This window comes from Dufourea novaeangliae, unplaced genomic scaffold, assembly GCF_001272555.1.
Source record: "Dufourea novaeangliae isolate 0120121106 unplaced genomic scaffold, ASM127255v1 scaffold81, whole genome shotgun sequence".
Taxonomy (NCBI): domain Eukaryota; kingdom Metazoa; phylum Arthropoda; class Insecta; order Hymenoptera; family Halictidae; genus Dufourea; species Dufourea novaeangliae.
This window is the reverse complement of record NW_015373973.1, coordinates 1020008-1036788: the sequence shown is the minus strand read 5'-3', so window position 1 is coordinate 1036788 and position 16781 is coordinate 1020008. Positions and strand designations below refer to the sequence as shown.

At 46.1% G+C, this 16781-nt stretch overlaps 1 protein-coding gene across 1 annotated transcript in view; it reads right to left on the bottom strand.

Moving 5' to 3' along the window:
• The window catches only part of LOC107186935, a 275736-nt gene extending 259267 nt beyond the window's left edge, over positions 1-16469 (bottom strand). The window contains exon 1 of the mRNA XM_015574908.1: positions 16310-16469. The gene's annotated coding sequence lies outside the window, so the exon portion shown is untranslated. The remainder of the gene's footprint in view (positions 1-16309) is intronic.
• Between the last annotated feature and the right edge of the window lie 312 nt (positions 16470-16781).

Below are 16781 nucleotides of genomic sequence, written 5' to 3'. Positions count from 1 at the left end.
ACGTACGCGCGAGCAAGCGTGTGCGAGCAAGACGGAGAAAGTGAAGCGGAGCGTGGGTGGAGAGAGAGAGAGAGAGAGAGAGAGAGAGAGAGAGAGAGAGAGAGAGAGAGAGCGACAGATTTAAGGGGAGGCGAGTAAGCAAGCAACGGAAGGGACCGGCTTCGCGGTAGACGAAGCCATTTACGGGCACGTAAGCGGTTTCTATTGTCTATGAAGATATAATGGAGTAATCTCGCGGTGATGCGCCGCCACCGAAGCCGATATTCAAATTACGCGCCTCTTACAAGTATATACACGGAACCGCTATACCGACCCTTCCGGTCAGAACTGACAGCCACGGTCAGCACCGGAATATACGTATATAACTATACGCTGGTGAGTGGAATGTATACATATATACGTATACCGGTCTCCGACAGTGCCGTAAGTACGAAACCAGGGGGTCCGGCGTTATCGACCGGTAATGCGGTGACCGGGCTAATATACAATTAGCGATATCACGGCGTAATACGAACTCTCTGCGCGTTTGTGCCCGGGCCTTCTGGATTTCGGGGGGCTATCGAGTTTCTGCTCGCGATCGAGTCACGAACACGGCCACCCTGACCACGAGCACGCGGCCAAATTGTTCCACGAATACTGCACGGTGTTCACGGTGACTGGAAGAAAACGCGGGGAATCACTTGCTTTTTATAGAAGCGATTCGACAACGGGTAAAACGATTGGAACGGTAGGTACCCTTAATTAAATAGCTTGTAAAATATTTGAAGAACCGGATTCCGAGGAACCATACGGAAATTTATAAATTTCCTCCGTATGAATCCTATAACTATCATTACGAGTCCCCGTGATCGATTTACTTGGGACGTGTACGAGCAGCTCAAACCACTTCGCGATTCGTCGTTCATTTCTTCCAGTCATCGATCATCACGATCAAGCTCGTCGAGAAACAGAAAAAGATTGTCGTCGGCTTAACCTCTGTACGGGAAATCTTCTGAAAGCCGTGGTCGCGGTGAAAGTCACCGAAGTATCGTCTCGTTTCGCCTGGTGACCGCGAACGAGGGAGTCTGATACGCTACCGGACCACACAAAACACACACACGCGTGACCTGGCTAGGCGTAACACGTCTTTCTCGTATAGTTGTTAACGAGTGTGTTTGTGCAAGGTACACCATGGACCGAGGGGTCGCCGGGTATCGGTGTGCACGGGCGATGGTTACGGGCGATATATCATCGCACGTCCAGAGTCATAACGTGACGCGCAACACGCGGGCGCATCAGTCATTTAGCCGCAAATGGAATCTGCTTCCTTCCTCTTGCAGCGTTTCCGCGCCTTGTACGCGCCGGTATTTTGTACGTCGACCGACCGACCGACCGGGCAGCATTGTACGCGTGTATGAGTGCGGTTATTCGTACGGCGGAACAGAAAGGGGGCGAGAGAGGCCCGGCCGTAACGAGCTGCCACCGACCAGGAGCGTACGCCCCCCCCCTCCCCCTTCCAAATTCGGGAAAACCGCCCGCTACAAGCTGCGATGTTAATTGATGGCTCTAAGGGAGCGAATATCAATAACGATGAAGTCCGTTTATGAACCTATAAATGTTGTTCCGCGCCCGAGTTCATCAGTATTAATCGGGGCTCCGCTGATGCCGAGACCAGACCTTCCATCGGGTGATTTATGCTGCGAGAGTTTTAAAGAAACCATCCCCCGGGTTAGAGACGCGGGAGGCCCCTGGCGTGTGGAGCGAGAGTGGGATCGTTACGGATACGCGACACTGTTTCGAGATTTTTCCCGATATCTGTGATTCGTAATTTAGTATAAAAATTTTGGTACAGGCAACATATCAACTGAATAGAAGAGAGGCCGCACCATCGTTCAATTTTGTAAAAATTGAAGCATGTAGGAAATATACAACATTTTGATCTGCGAATGTTTCAGAACGATGTAAAATGAACCCATTATAGAGATGCTCCGGTTCAAATATAGATACGTACACTGAAATTTTATAGTAAGCTTTTACAGATATATTTAGTGCTTGTGACTGAAAGGCTCAAACGTGTCCAATAAAAACCTAAATATAACTAAAGGTCTTTCCGAAGAAGCTTCTAATCGATTTAATTTTAACGGTACAAGAAAAGCTCGACGAATGTCGACGGGGTTAAACTTTTGCTGTTCGCTCTGTCCGCGTGCGTTTCGGTTCGGAGATGCTCGGCGAAAAATGTGACACGCGTTAAAAGATTATAAATCGACTTGTTGGATCAACAAGTCACGACAGAGAGAAACGTGAAAAGAAATCCCGAGGCGGAACGACGACGTGGAACAGAAATCGCGTCGATGCCGGTAGGTAGCCGGCGGAAATTCCCACGAAAGTTTCGCGAGCAAGAATTTGCCGGCGCGTTAAAATTCACACGGCCGAGCACGTGCGATAGAATGGAAGCACTCGAAGCGGAAAAATTTCGCGGGAGGCACGCGAGAAGCATACGTGACCCGTAGAAATCTTCCGCAGTCACCGAAAAGAAGCCCCTGGCGCACCTGCGTTTTTCATAGGACTCGGGCTACCTGCGAAGCGAGTCTACCCGGGCCCGTCCTCTCTCCCACCGTTCCTCGTCGTTCATCCGAGTTGCTTTTTTTCGCTCGGCCGTTTTCTCCCTCGTCTAATGGCCTTTAACGAGTCCCAGGATGTAAGGAGAAGAAAGGAAGGGAGGAAGGGGAATCGATAGGGTGCGCTGTGGTTAAATTAGAAAACTCTCCGGAGCCTAATGCCGCAGGAATATTTAAATTAGGTGAACGCCCAACGCAAGGACCTCTACCCTAAACGAGCTGGATGAACCATCAAGAGTTTTCGGTGATTCTCTTGAGCAGGGGTTGCGCATTCCCCGGGTCGCTTTCCTCCTTTTCTCGGAAACGAGCGGGAAAGAGGCGACACGCTCTTACCATGGCCTTACCCTCCGTCTTTGAGATCAATTCGAAATAATTTTCGAAGGGGAACAGAAACACTTCGTGGCTTGGGCGGTAGAAGAACCCACTCGTTGTGCCTAGGGTCACCGCTTAATAATGTTCTCGATACATACGATTCAATATAAGTATCTTCTGTTTGATATCGAATTAGCAAACTATGTGAACTATTATATGATAAAAACTATACACAAATCTCTTGCAATTTCGTGAACTTTGTATAACGTATTTTGCTGTATATTTTAGTAAATGTTATGACAAATTCCAAGAACAAAGTCCTGATCCATGTAGCAACGAGAAAATTCTAATTGTCTCAATCGATATCTGTCATTTCGTCACATGATGTCAGAGATTAAATGTATGTTTAAATTTCCCGTGGAACGATTTCGATGTTTTCCACGTGATATTGCTTTACCCATGCGGAAAAATTAGCGATGATGATGTCATTAGCTTGTGAACGGTAGTAAAACAATCTCATTCACGGCGAAAATTGCGCATTAGATCCCTCCGATACAGTTTTGTTAGGTAGGTGTTATTAGTGTATTAATACGGCGCGTTAATGATGCCGTGGTATACATATAACACTTTCTATAGTCATGTAAACGTAATAACGTGCATCAGGCTGCACACTGCCCCCGATGATTAATACTGCGCGTTGTCCGACGATAATACCGTTACACTAACTTCACGGTAATTATTCCTACAGCTCGATGGATTATTTTCTATCAAATGAATAACTGGACACGCAGCATTATTAAATTGCCGTAATTCGACTAGGTCCACGTACAACGCGCAAATATCGATATCATACTTTCACCTCTTAGAAACAAAAATCGAGGCAACATACATATAAAAGGAACCGCAAACTCACTCGAAGTTCTTAATTAGATTGATAAAATCTCGAAAGCTGACGGCGTTTAGGTATATCTCAAACACTGGTGTAGCTGAACGGTATTAAGTATCCGAAAGACCTTTAAGGGCAGCCCCGTAATGGAGGAAGAAATTAAGGTTCCCGATCTGAAGCATCAACCGTCCCACGTCCAAGGATACCTCCAAGAATCCATCTCTCAATTAATATGATTAACTCTCGAGTACTGCGACTGTTTCCCCTCGATCTTTTGGCTGTACGCATAACAGATATTGGATAACGAAGGATAAGCCACGCAAGGATACACACAGACAGCATCGAACTTGCTGGTACGTCAGGAATAGGTGTGTGTCGGACGTAAAGAAGAGAAGAGAACGGGAGGTAGCAGAAAGAGAACGAAACCGAGAGCGGTCTGGGGATCAAGGATTCCGGAGGAAGGAGAAGCATCTTACGCGATCAGACTTCATAAGCAAGCGGAGCTCCTTCAGTCTTCGAAAGCAAACAGCCTCGCGCCACCCCCTCGGCCTCTCGCGAATACTCTTCCTACACCCTCTTTCTCTCTCTTTTAACCTCTGGTTTCTCGTACTTCCACCGTTCCGCCCTCGGGACCCACGAATCCTTCGTCCTTTAAATCCTCCTACCCGGCACAGATGCCCAGGGTGTACCGGCGTGCACCTTACGGGAGCTAGGCTCTTCCCCGATATTTTATATTCACCTCAAATCATGCATATTTAATCGCGGAAGCGGCTCGATCTGCTTTCCCTAAGAGTTAATCGTACCGCCGCGGAGCACAGTAAACATCCCCGTACGAATCAGTCTTCTGTGTTTCTAGATTTCTCGATTCCCCTAAATCTATTTCGTCGGGGGAGACTGGCTTCGCTCGTAAAGTAGTCCGTAACATTTCGTGAAATAACGGGATTAATGTGAATGGCATTCTGTAAAATATACTAAATGTTTATACGATATATGTACCAGTATTTTTGTCATACTAAAGTTTCACATTCACAGTTTAATATTCCACGCTGTCCACTTAATTTTTATAATAGATAAAAACATACTTATACCAATAGGTATAGTACAGACTAGAGGCTAACTCTTACATTATACCGATCAAAGTCTATACCAGCAACACTGGTGACATTTCAAGTGCAAGGTGTTAGATATCAATATGTATAGACAACGTTCACCATTAACTTTCCCCGACTGCCTGAATATTCTAGATAAGGTTTTACTAAAAAAATTTATGTTCATCGGAATACGAACGATTTACGATTGCACGAAAGTAAAGGGCGAGCAGGGACGAGCTTTTATGACCAATGTATTCATCGTCGTTTCCCACGTGCCGAGACCGTCACAAAATTACATGGAAAATGAGACAGGCGGATGTAACGCGTCGAACTGTCATCGGACGGACGTCTCGCACTGGTGAATCAGTCGAATCGAGCGAAGCCTATTCGTCGCTCGTCGTTCGGTACATCTGTGACGCGTGTTCGCACCTCGGGGTGAGATGGCCACGTGAACACACAAAAAAGCCAATTCAAGAGCGTGCCGACGAGCAATCGGTAAGAAAACTGTTGCGAATTTCACTGGAAATTTGTAGGAAGTGGTTTTCGATAAAATTCCATTCGAAAAATTGCTCCTTTCTCTGGAGTTGAAATAAAACAATTAATCGGGGATCCTCCTATTACGAACAAAGTTTCATGCCAGAAAAAATTATCGTACATCATTCACGACGTAACCGACGGATGTAAAATTCATTCGGTTAGTTACACCCCATAAAAATGTCGTACGTGAGTAACAATTAGAGTGGATTTTTATTAAAACGCTCGCAGTGCTTCATTTTCCCCATTCATTGTAACAAGTTACATTCAGCTGAATTATAAACTTACTTCCATTTTCCCTTTTTTAAATTCATCTCGGTCCAAGGCACTTTATATTTAACAATAATCTAGTACACATCGTCGTTCTTTATTAACATTAGTAATTACTATTCGTCTAATATAGTTACTTGTCAATTAATAATTTCTCAATGTCTATGGTGGAAGGTATTTACAATTCAACACAATATTCTGCCGCTTTTATATATGAATAAAAGTATGCCATTGTGCGTTCACGAACGTCTATCCGCGCGAATTATAGGAAGAAATCAGCAGATGTTTCAACCGGCATTAATTTACATATGCAAACGGGCTCGGAGACAATGATACGGTTTCAGTTACAGCCGCCAGGGCAAATCCTATCGGCGTTCTCACGGTCGGATTTGACTTCGGCCAACTTAGTTACTTGCTTCCATAGCCGCGGTAAGTCAGTCAACTTTTCATAAAGACGACAGCCACGTCGCGAGTATCAAAGAAATTCTCGTTTTAATGAAACCCAATTATACGCCGAGGTTGCGAGACACATTCGTGGCGCGTTGGAGCTGAAACGGACGGATTTGGGACAGCTGACGAATAATTCGTTCGAAGTTTGAAAGACTGGACAAGATCGGGCCACGGTATTTGCTGTCGGATTAGTAACTAGTTTTGGTCTCCTTCCCCTTCATATTAAAAACAAGTTTCTCGTTCTGGTTGCAAGTAGGATTCTTATAAAACTGGGGATGTATTGTGTTTTCTCCTTTACACGATTATAAACTAGTAAATTATTTTACATCGCTCAATAAGCAAAATTAGTATTCCATTCACTAAATAATATAAAATGTACAACAAGAAGTAGGTAGTTATGCTCTGTTCTGTAGATTCGAACGAGTTTGCCAATAAATTCTACTTCCAACAATATGGTCTTGTAACAAGGAGTAAACACATATTTACAATTATTTTAGATAATCATGCATTCTCTTCGAAAGTAACAACCAGATAAATACAATAACATCGCTAACACGAAAGAATCGAGGTGTTATCTTCCAATAGGCGGTGGTTGGACCAAGTTCCGTGCAATACGATAATTCAGTATTCCAGAACCGCGTAATCGAAAATCTGATACCCGAAAGCAAGCCTCGTAACGATTCGCTGGAACGATATTTTCCCCGGAGGCCAAGAAGGGAAGAATAAGGGTCAAAAAAAGGAAATTAAAGGCGAAAGGTAAAAGAACAGTATAAACGTAAGCGGAACAACGAGCGGTTGCTGGAACCTTTATCAGCCTCTGGAGGCGCGTGGTTGTTGGTTTGGGTCGAAAACTCCGGCGGATATAAGCAATGGATAAGAAAGTTTCGTGGCTCTATGAAAAATGCAACGCTCGAGTTATCGTCGACGTGAATTTTTCATCGGCGCGACTCGAGCGCGTAGCTGCTGTCGGTCTCCGTTCTCTCGTCGTCTCCTTCCGTTTTAGCCAACCCCTTTTCGTTCTTTCCCTTTTTCCCTGTTTTTTAACCAAGGGAAGGGGGAGGGGCACTTTCCACCGCGACGGAAGCGCGACAGGCCAGTCGAGGAAAAGTTTCGGAGTGACCCCAGGACGGATAGGAAACTTGGACCAACGGCGACAACTCTGGTAAACGCAACCCGCTCCCGATTTCGCGTATCCATGCACAACGGGAACCTCCTCTCCAAGCGGCGATACCCCGCCGCCGCCGTTGGGAAGTTCTTCCATCGAAGAACGCTGCTGTCGCGCGAAAAACACGCGACTCGCCTGCCTGGTGTCTCCCACCGGAAAATTCGAGGAAGCCAGCAACGCGGTGGTACACTCGAGAGGAGAACCGCCGCGACGCTACGGTTGAAGTTTCCGTCTTTCGGATTCCAAGATGAGCATTCAGGGTCGGGATCCGTTGTTTCCAATTTTAGTCGAAACCGAGACACTCTGCGCGGCGATTTTACGGAAAATCTTGTCGAACGACTATACCCACGCTTTGAGCTTTACACGTTCGACTGAATTTCGCGGTGAATCGCGGAGAGAGGCTGGTTCAAGTTCGAAACTTCCCCGTACAACTTGTTTCTACTTCTTGGATCTTTTAACGTTGCGCTCGCGATGTTGTAGAATTTAATTTGATTAAATGAGTCCACGGGAATCACGGAGTCCTTTATTATTTTCCCTTCTAGCCCTCCATATCCCCGTCTCATTTTGACGGAGAGAGAGAGAGAGAGAGAGTTCTCCAACGATTTTGAATATCGTGGGAAATATTATCCAGCCGGGCAAACGCAATTCCGCTAAGAGACGAGCTAGATTTTTGAACGGTCCGTTCTCTGCGACGAAACCGACTTCCCCCCTTTCGCATTTTCGCCCAGGCAAGCGGACGCCAGAGAGGAGAGAGCACTTGACTTACGTATTCAAATACGTTCTGAGAAAGAGACATTATTGCGTAAGATAATTAAACGGAGTCGTTGGAATGGATAAATTAAATCGTCTACTATTCCTCGGCCCTGTAATTAGTCGTCTGCCCAAAGTGCACTGTCAAAGAACATTTCCCCGTGCTCCGTTATCAGGAGACAAGCTGTTAATTAAGTGGACCCGTTCCCCGCCGCTCGGCCCCGTCTTTCGTTGCAGATAACACAATCTCGGATAACGGGGAACACTTTTGTACAAGTGTAAATGCTCGATGAAGCGGCCATCGGGAGAAGATTAGAAAATCCCGATGAGCGTAGCTGCTAATGGCCGCGCTAAATGGAACTTGAGTAATTGCGGAGTAGCAGGAAGAGGTGCGGCTCAAGCTGATTGTCTCGCGAATCGTTCGCACCCTGGACACTTACTTCGAAAATGGGAGTATACTTCGATTCTGTCGGCTGGTGTTCGCGTGACATTTTCGTGAAAAATCGACCGAGTGCGAAATCTCTCGTCTTCGTTCAACCGACAAGATGCGAATTTCACCCGTTACAGATTTAGCGGCATCAGTGTGAATGGAACGAGGAAGAAGGAGAAGAAAAAGAGAGAGAGTGGGACAAACGACTGACTGAGAGGCGACGAAAGAAAGAGAAGAGCGAGAGATTTGTCGCGAGCATTGGAGATTGGAAGCACGAGGCGAGGTCATGGAAGCAAAGATAGGGAGAGCTTCGAGAGAGGCAGATAGGAGAAATTCTACGGGGCGTGGACGGGATAAGTTATCCCTGTGTCTCGGGATGCACACCGACATTATTTCGTATCTTGCAGGACACTTCGGGCAATGAGGACGTCCTGCCGCGTGCACGCTGCCGGAATCCATAACGAGGTCTTATCTATCTTAGTCCGGCTTCGCTTTCTTCCCTTTTCCCTTTCCGCCCTACTCCCCTTTTCCTCCGCTATTTCCTGCTTGTGTCCTCCTCCTCCCCCGGACGTTCTCAAGCTAGATGCAACTGTACACGTGTTTCCTTTTAAATTAGAACCCCTTCCAATATCCTGTTTCTCGTTCTAATTCCTGTAGCTGGAAATTCATGCTCAACCCATCTACGATGGATCCACCGTCTTGATCTCTGCGATATTGACTGGTAGTAGATCGATGGTAGAATTAGAATACTGCCACCGTTTCTAGAATATACGGACTAAATACATTTGTAATGTAAGATTATTTATTAGTACTTTAATAATAACAGGAGCAAAATGTTCACGATGTAATTGCTTTCATTAACAGGTTCCTTGTCAAAACGCAGATTCGGTATTCGGTTAGCATCGATTAACGCGGGTCGCGCGGCGTTGCCAGCCGAAACGGTGCCGCGTAATTGCAGGATTCAGATGCAATCTGGCCGATACGCGCGATTTACCCCCTATATATCATGGCGGTCCCCGGATTTTCTCGTTCCGATCGGCGGACAATTTTTCAAGACAAACGAGGCTCGATTACATCGCGACAAACATATTTCCGTACAAAGGACCGCCGCCGCGCCTCCGGTGCTATTTTTCTACCTCCCCCAACCCCCTTGCTATTATTCCCCGTCAACAGGGGAGACAAAATCGAAGAAGAGAAAAAGGCAAAAAAGTTTCAACCGATCCCGCGAAAATCATGGTCGCCCGCGATCACGGGGGACGAAACGCAAAACAAACGAAAAATAATTTGTCGCGGCTGCTAGTAATCGCAACGTTTCCCCCAATATTCCGTGGTGGACATTTCCGGGAACTTTTAAATCGGACATGCGCGCTCGCGGTCGCGCGTACTTTACGCGGCTAGGACCGCTAATAACAAACCTCGCCGGGTGATTACACGGCGTGATTTCGCGCAGATTGGACGAGTGATTAATTCTTGCGGACAATCCGCGCCGCTTCCCCTCCCCCACCCGTTTCTCCCTCCTGGGTGTGGACCACAGCTCGCTCGACCAGAGAGTCCACCACCCATCCTCCCTGCTTCTCCTCTCTGTTCGTCGCCGCCCTCTGTGGATTTGTCGCTCGTACCATCCCTATGGCAAGGATATTTTAATTCCGAAGCGGCAGCGGCGGCGGTGGAGCGGTTTGAAACGGTTATTAATTCGTGTGTCGAGGGTTCGAACGCGACGGCCTACCCGATTGCAGGCCGGGGGTTCGTTCGAATGGCGAACGGGACGCCGACAGAGACGGAGAGGGAGACGATGCTCGTAAAAACAACCCCATTGTTATCGCCGTCCCGTAGCTCGTTTCGCAGTGGGCGGCACTCGAATCGAGAGGGGGCAGAGAAAGAAACGTGAAGCAGAATTTCGCGTACCGGTCGCAGCATGCCAGCAGCTCTAGCTCGCTCTCTGCGTTCCGTTCCGTTTGATTCCGCTTCTACACTCGCCGGATACACGTATACGAGCGTGCACGTGTGACGCCGTTACCCTCTCCTGCTATCGCGGAAACGCTAGGCTGCGCGCGATTTCAACGTTTCTAATGTTTCTATGGCGAGCGACCGCGCCGCGTGGATTGATTTTCACTGGACGTTTTCTCGTGGCGTGGCCGAGTTTTTTGTTTTTCAACCTAGACGACACCGGACACGGAAACAATTTTATAGAAAACGAGGTGGATACCGGACGATATCGGTCGTGATTGTTTAAAAACAATCGATGGTGGAAAAACAGACGGTAGGCTCGTACTTCCACGTTTTTAATAACGGGTCACTTACTCCCCTACTATTAGTTCGATTTGATCGTCTATAGAACTGGTCGTTTGCAGGCAATTAGAAGCAGACTTCTATCCCCCCGCAACCACACGATGTGAAGCTCGGTGAAATCGTTCGAACGATAATAGATTACCAGCTACGACGCGGATATGAAAATCCCATTGGGCTCCGGTGTTCATTCATTCACGGGAAAATAAATCTCGAAGGGCCCCCGAGATACTCGCCCCACCAGCATTCGTGCTTCTATATTCCACGGAGCGATACGTTTGTATGGGTGCGAGAACAACGTCGAAATGAATGGCGTCGGGGTTCACGTGCGCGGGATTTCGCGAGGAGGCGATTACTTTAGATTGATTAATGCCGGCCCCACCCCTTCTCGAAACTGTTTTCCCGACCCTTGTTCCCTCCCTCTGTCGGAGCCGAGGCGCAGCCCGCCGTTTCGCGACGACAGACTCATCTCCGATTTTATGCCTCGTTTGAAGGCGCACCATCTAACCCCCTGCCCCCATACCGCGCCCCGGCTTTGCTCCGTCCGTAACCCTTCGGGAATCAGGCAGGGGGTTGGTCCAACCCTCGTCGCGACGCCACCGCCGCCACGAAAATCACAGACCACGAGACTCGCGGGGAATGGTCTATTTGGTATTTAAATAAGCGTACGTGTACGCTGGCGTCGCGTCGCATCGCATCGCGTCCCGTCCCGTCCCGTCCCGTCCCGTCCCGTAACCGTACGGGACAAGTTCACTGAGCTTCTTTTCAGAGAAACCCGGGGGTCGGCCGACCCTTAGATATTTATGAGGAGAGAAAGGGTACGGTCAATTAGATCCTTGCCGTACGACGCTGGCCGGCACGTGCAACTTTTGTTTCACTTGACGCGGGTAGGTCGGAATATCGTGTTAAACTATTGTAGTTCTTTTTATCGTTTGTAACGATTTACTGCATATATGGATTCATAAAATGGAAAATTTCTTTGCCCGTCTATGTGAGAAGAAAAGTGGAATTTTTTAGTTACACTCGTCAATAGTCCCAAGAACATTTTTATCGCCCTTCATACACAGATGATTGCCGCTAAAGTTCCTTTCGTCCCTAACCAGAAGGACCTACGATAGCCCTAAAGGAACTATAAAAATCACCCACCACGTCATCAGTTCTACTTACATTGTTCGAAAGAAGCGAAGAGATACAAAATCAATTAGTGATTCTCTCCTCGATCCACTGAAACATTAGACGCGAATAGTCGTTTTTCTTTCTATAGCCATAACACCTAAAGTTCAAACCATCGTGTAAGCAAACTTTACGTACGTAACTCGAACTAATACATACTTTCAAACCGCACTTATTTCCACTTGCCTCCTCACTATTAATAAGTCAAACAAGAAACGGAAGTGCAGTAATCTCTCTCTAATACCAGGACTTAAAATAAACGAGTACCTACCGCTGATCCAGCGGGTTAATTAATTTTTTATCGTCGAAAACGCAGAAGGGCACACAGAAATGTATTTCTACCTCATAATTCTCGGTGAGATCTCTATTTCATGGTGACCGTGTTTCTGTCTGAAAACAAGTTTCAGGTTTAACCTTTATTGCAAAGCGTTCGAAGTAGAGAGACAGCTATAGCGAGGCAGGTACATGTATAAATGAGTCGCGAGGAGTTTGCCTGCATACCTCGTTAAAAACGTAACGATGAACAGATTACGAGGGTTCACGGAGAACGACCGATCGATTTTTCGCGCGTCGCGGAACGAATAAACGCACGACGGCGTCTCTGGATATACCGTGATGAAAAATCGACAATACAAACATCGCGGAATATGTTAACGATTCGATGGACGGGATGGAAAAAAGTGGTCGTACAGTCCGTTAATTCAGCGATTCCGCCGATAACGGAGGCCCTTGAAAATAAAGTTCTCTGGGGAGAAACGACCAGGTCAATATTGTCTTTTCGTACTTAGCGCGCTAAAGTGCACCAACAGAGAGAAGAAGAGAGACAGAGAGGGACCCCGCGATACTACCGTGCTGGAAACTTTATATATCCTGGTGCGTACTTGCGAACAAACTTGACGGAATCCAACAATAAGCCAAAGTTCCGTCTCTCCTCTGTGTTTCCTTCTTCCACCGGCTAAAAATAAATACGTCGCAAGCTCGTCGCATCCGCGACGAAAACGGACCACTTCTTCCCGTTCGATCATCCCGAACCACCACCCGTCAGTTCGAGCGACGGAAAAAGAAAAATTACTGCACCGGTACTAAACCCCTAAATCCGTTGCTCAAAATATTAGGGTGACGTTTCCCGGGACGGGAAGCTACGAACGTCACACACTCTCGGCGTCTCCGAAGCGTTTCGATGTAATCTGCTGGGTAATTGACGGTTAACACATATTGTCACAGCTTGCGCCTACGTAAATATAAACTTGCAACTCCCTTCCTAAACGGTGATTGGATCGTTTCAGAGGCCAAACTGATTAACTCCACGAGATCAAATGTAATGAATTAAAATATCATTATTGTATTCCTATTTGGATTTCTATTGAATAATGGTATACTAAACTACAACGCAACCGCAGTACACAAACAAAATTATAATTTCTATTAGACATCGCTGTAGGAAATTAAATAGAGTAGAATTGTGTTGTCAGAAGCCTCTAGTAAAATACGGTGAATCCAACAATTTGACGTTTATCGAGATTCTTATATGTCTATAACAAATGTATCGGCTACTTTTCACTTTAAGCTACAGTATCGCGTATCACCACCAATTTAATTGAAATTTCAACGTAAATGTAATCAAAAGCGACAGTGCACTCCGTAATAACGTTACAGGCAGAGTTCGCCGTCTCCCCGTGAACGACAGCAGAATCTGGCCGGACTTTTCTGAAGTATGTAACTTTCGGTGACCCGACTACGGCCGAGAATAAAGTCTCAAGTATCCGCTGCTCCGGTATAGCCGTGGGAGGCCACTGCACGATAAAATCTAATGAGACGTCGGAGAGACTCGAGAATCCCGGCTACCAACGAAATTACAGATTCTCAACCCTATATTTTTTCCGGCTAACGTTCGACCGCCAATCTTTTATTAACAAGCGGGCACGAAACCGATTTTTCGATTTCGTTCGATGGAACGTAACTTCTCGTACGCAATCGATTCGTCTTTGAGAAATGGTAATCCACGATATTGGTGTTTCGGTCGACACGCCGCGCCGTTTAATTTCCTTTTAGATTCGTGGAAACCGTCTTTGAAGCTCCTTTCGAACACGGAACGTTTAACTTTCCGGCCAAAGGATTGCGATGGAACGGCCCCATCCGTGCGTCTCGTGTTTTGACACCAATTTGTCGCGGATATTTCTACTGAATTCCCTCGAAGCTCCGAATTTCTCGGGCACTTCAAAGATTCGAACGGCAGGAGCAGCGGTTTTCGATCGGAATATTTTCATGTAGAAATTCGATATTACACAGTGTCACTCGAGAAGGTAAAACTGAAACTATACAGGCGCCGCTGTTCGCGTTCTAATTCCGTAAGACACGATACAACAATGGCGAAACATCGTGAGAAAGACGCTCTTAGACAGAGTCAATACGAGGCTGCGAAATTTGATCAGCTTCGATTCAGTAATATAGACAACAAATAACAGACAATGGAGAACCCATAAGGGCTATAAAGAAGAAGGATACGAGCGAAACACGAGATATGCTGTGGTTCGTTTCTTTCCTAATGTACAAGAATTCACTCCAAATTTGCAGCTTCGAGAATGGTTTTTCCACCAAGAAATAGACTATGTACTGCATTGCTGCACATACTGTTTCCTCAAAATAACTCTCAGGCTATTCTAATGCAAGATGCTTACGATCTATATAGGATCGTGGGACCGTGAACATAGTAATAACTAGACCCACTTGTTTTTTCGAAGTTTATGTGCGTTAAATTGCGTTTTCACATAAAAAAAGGAACTTTTCTAAATAAAAAGAAAAAAATAGCGTTGTTACAGTTCACTACATTTACTTCGTTCCAGACACGATACGTGATCCGCCGAAATCTCGGACGAAGCAAAGTCAAAAGGATTGGCAAGGACGAAAGTTTACTCGGAGAGAGAGAGTCTTTTGTGAGGCGATAAGAACGCAAGAGCTAGTCAAGAATAGAGAATACGCCCGCATGGATATATCGCTTTCCTTTGTCAAATGTTCCCCGGTGCACGGCTGGCCGGCGTATCGTTCGCATTAGCCTCTTTACGATCGATTAATTCCTCGGCTGCGGAACAAAACATCTCGCCGTGTAAACGATCTATAAAGTCGCCGGCGGCGCTCCGTCATGGGCTTTGTCGACACGCGTTTAGACGACAAAGCGCGCGATAAAAATACCTTCATAAAAAGTGCGGCCCAGCGCTGGCCGATTAGCAGCTAGATCAAGGATTTCCCGGTTAAATTTCAGCCTATTCTGGAATTTTCCAACGATCAGCTCCGAAATTCACTCTTACCGCAAGGAACGTTGTCGCACGTTGAGTCCGGTTGGGCGACAAACAAACCGAAATATTAAATACAGTTTGCGCGATATCACACGATTTCAAACTTAAATATAAATATCATAGTGCTTACTTTATCTTTGGTACAAGTAACTTCATTAAGCAGAACTAGAAGTGTTCAAGAATTTCTACTACAAGTAATTTCAATACCAATACCTAATGTCTAAAGACTGTGATGTGATCAGATACCTTTAGGACCACCTATATTTATGTCTACAGGTCGAAAACATTGCACGAGCCTAGTTTAATCAAACTCCAAACATTTCTAAACGGGTCAGTAATGTTGTTTTTGTGACAAATAAATTGGAAAGTAAAAAGTATGGACTGTTATAAATAGACTACTTTCGAATCTTCTACATTATAATTGAATTGAAAAAAATTAAAGCTCCGATATATCTTGTTACGTAATAGATAATATGAGTTTCATAACAAACGTTTTTTTCAAAATACTTCTCTGTATAAACAAACGTCCTCACTGTTTATTTACATCACTGGTAATTGTCATCACAATAAAACAATTATTTGAAATGTATAGAAAACATATAATTGTATGTATACACTTTGTCAAAATTGGATATCCGTCCATCAAGCATCACCGACGAAATGACAAAGGGAATAATATTTCGATGAAATACGAGTAAATCGCTTCAACGTATTGAAATCAGTGACAACACAACCACGCGAGTCAAATCTCGGTTCGAGCAACGAAGATGTCCGGGTGTAACGCGTTTAGCTCGAACGAGGTTCGCGCGAATTATCGGACTCGTGTCCCGCGATTCTCGAATTAACGAGCCTGGCTCACGGGCTAATGAAAATGTACAGTTAAATTAGCAGCATCGACCATTTGGATCTTGGCCAAGCGTGTAATTTACAAGCACAATAATTCGGGCGCAAAGTTCAGGCCGGAATTACCGGGAGAAATCCGCGACAGGTCTAACGAGCCTCGATTCGTCTTTTTCGCGAAACCACCGGAGTATCAAACGCAACGCGGCGGTAGGATGATACATTTACTCACTCTTTCGATGATCCACAGTGGAGAATCCCGAAGAACACTGGAAACACGTTCAGCAATTCCTTGGGAAACCGGTGTTGTACCTCGTGTCTCGGGGATAGGTCGAGAGTAGACGAGCAGGTTGAACCGTGACAGTAAGCACCAGTATAAACAAACGTCGATCGTCACGTGCCACCACAGAGTAACGCACTAGAGAAATCCAGTAGCCGATTCTCTTCCGCGAATAAACAAAAACACTGTGAACGATGCCACGCAATCGACAACCGTTCTTGTCGTTCTCGGTTGTGTTTTGGCCCGCTATGTATTGGCCAGCACTGAAAACACGGATCACCTTTTCACGTCTTTTATCCAGGTCGGCGAGGACCGTCGTTCGAAGCCGGGCTGTCGGTGTTTTGGCGGGTGTTGCCTGGTCGCGACAGTGCTGACAACGTTTCTCGATCTGCCGCCGCCGCCGCCGCGATTATCGACCGTCGAT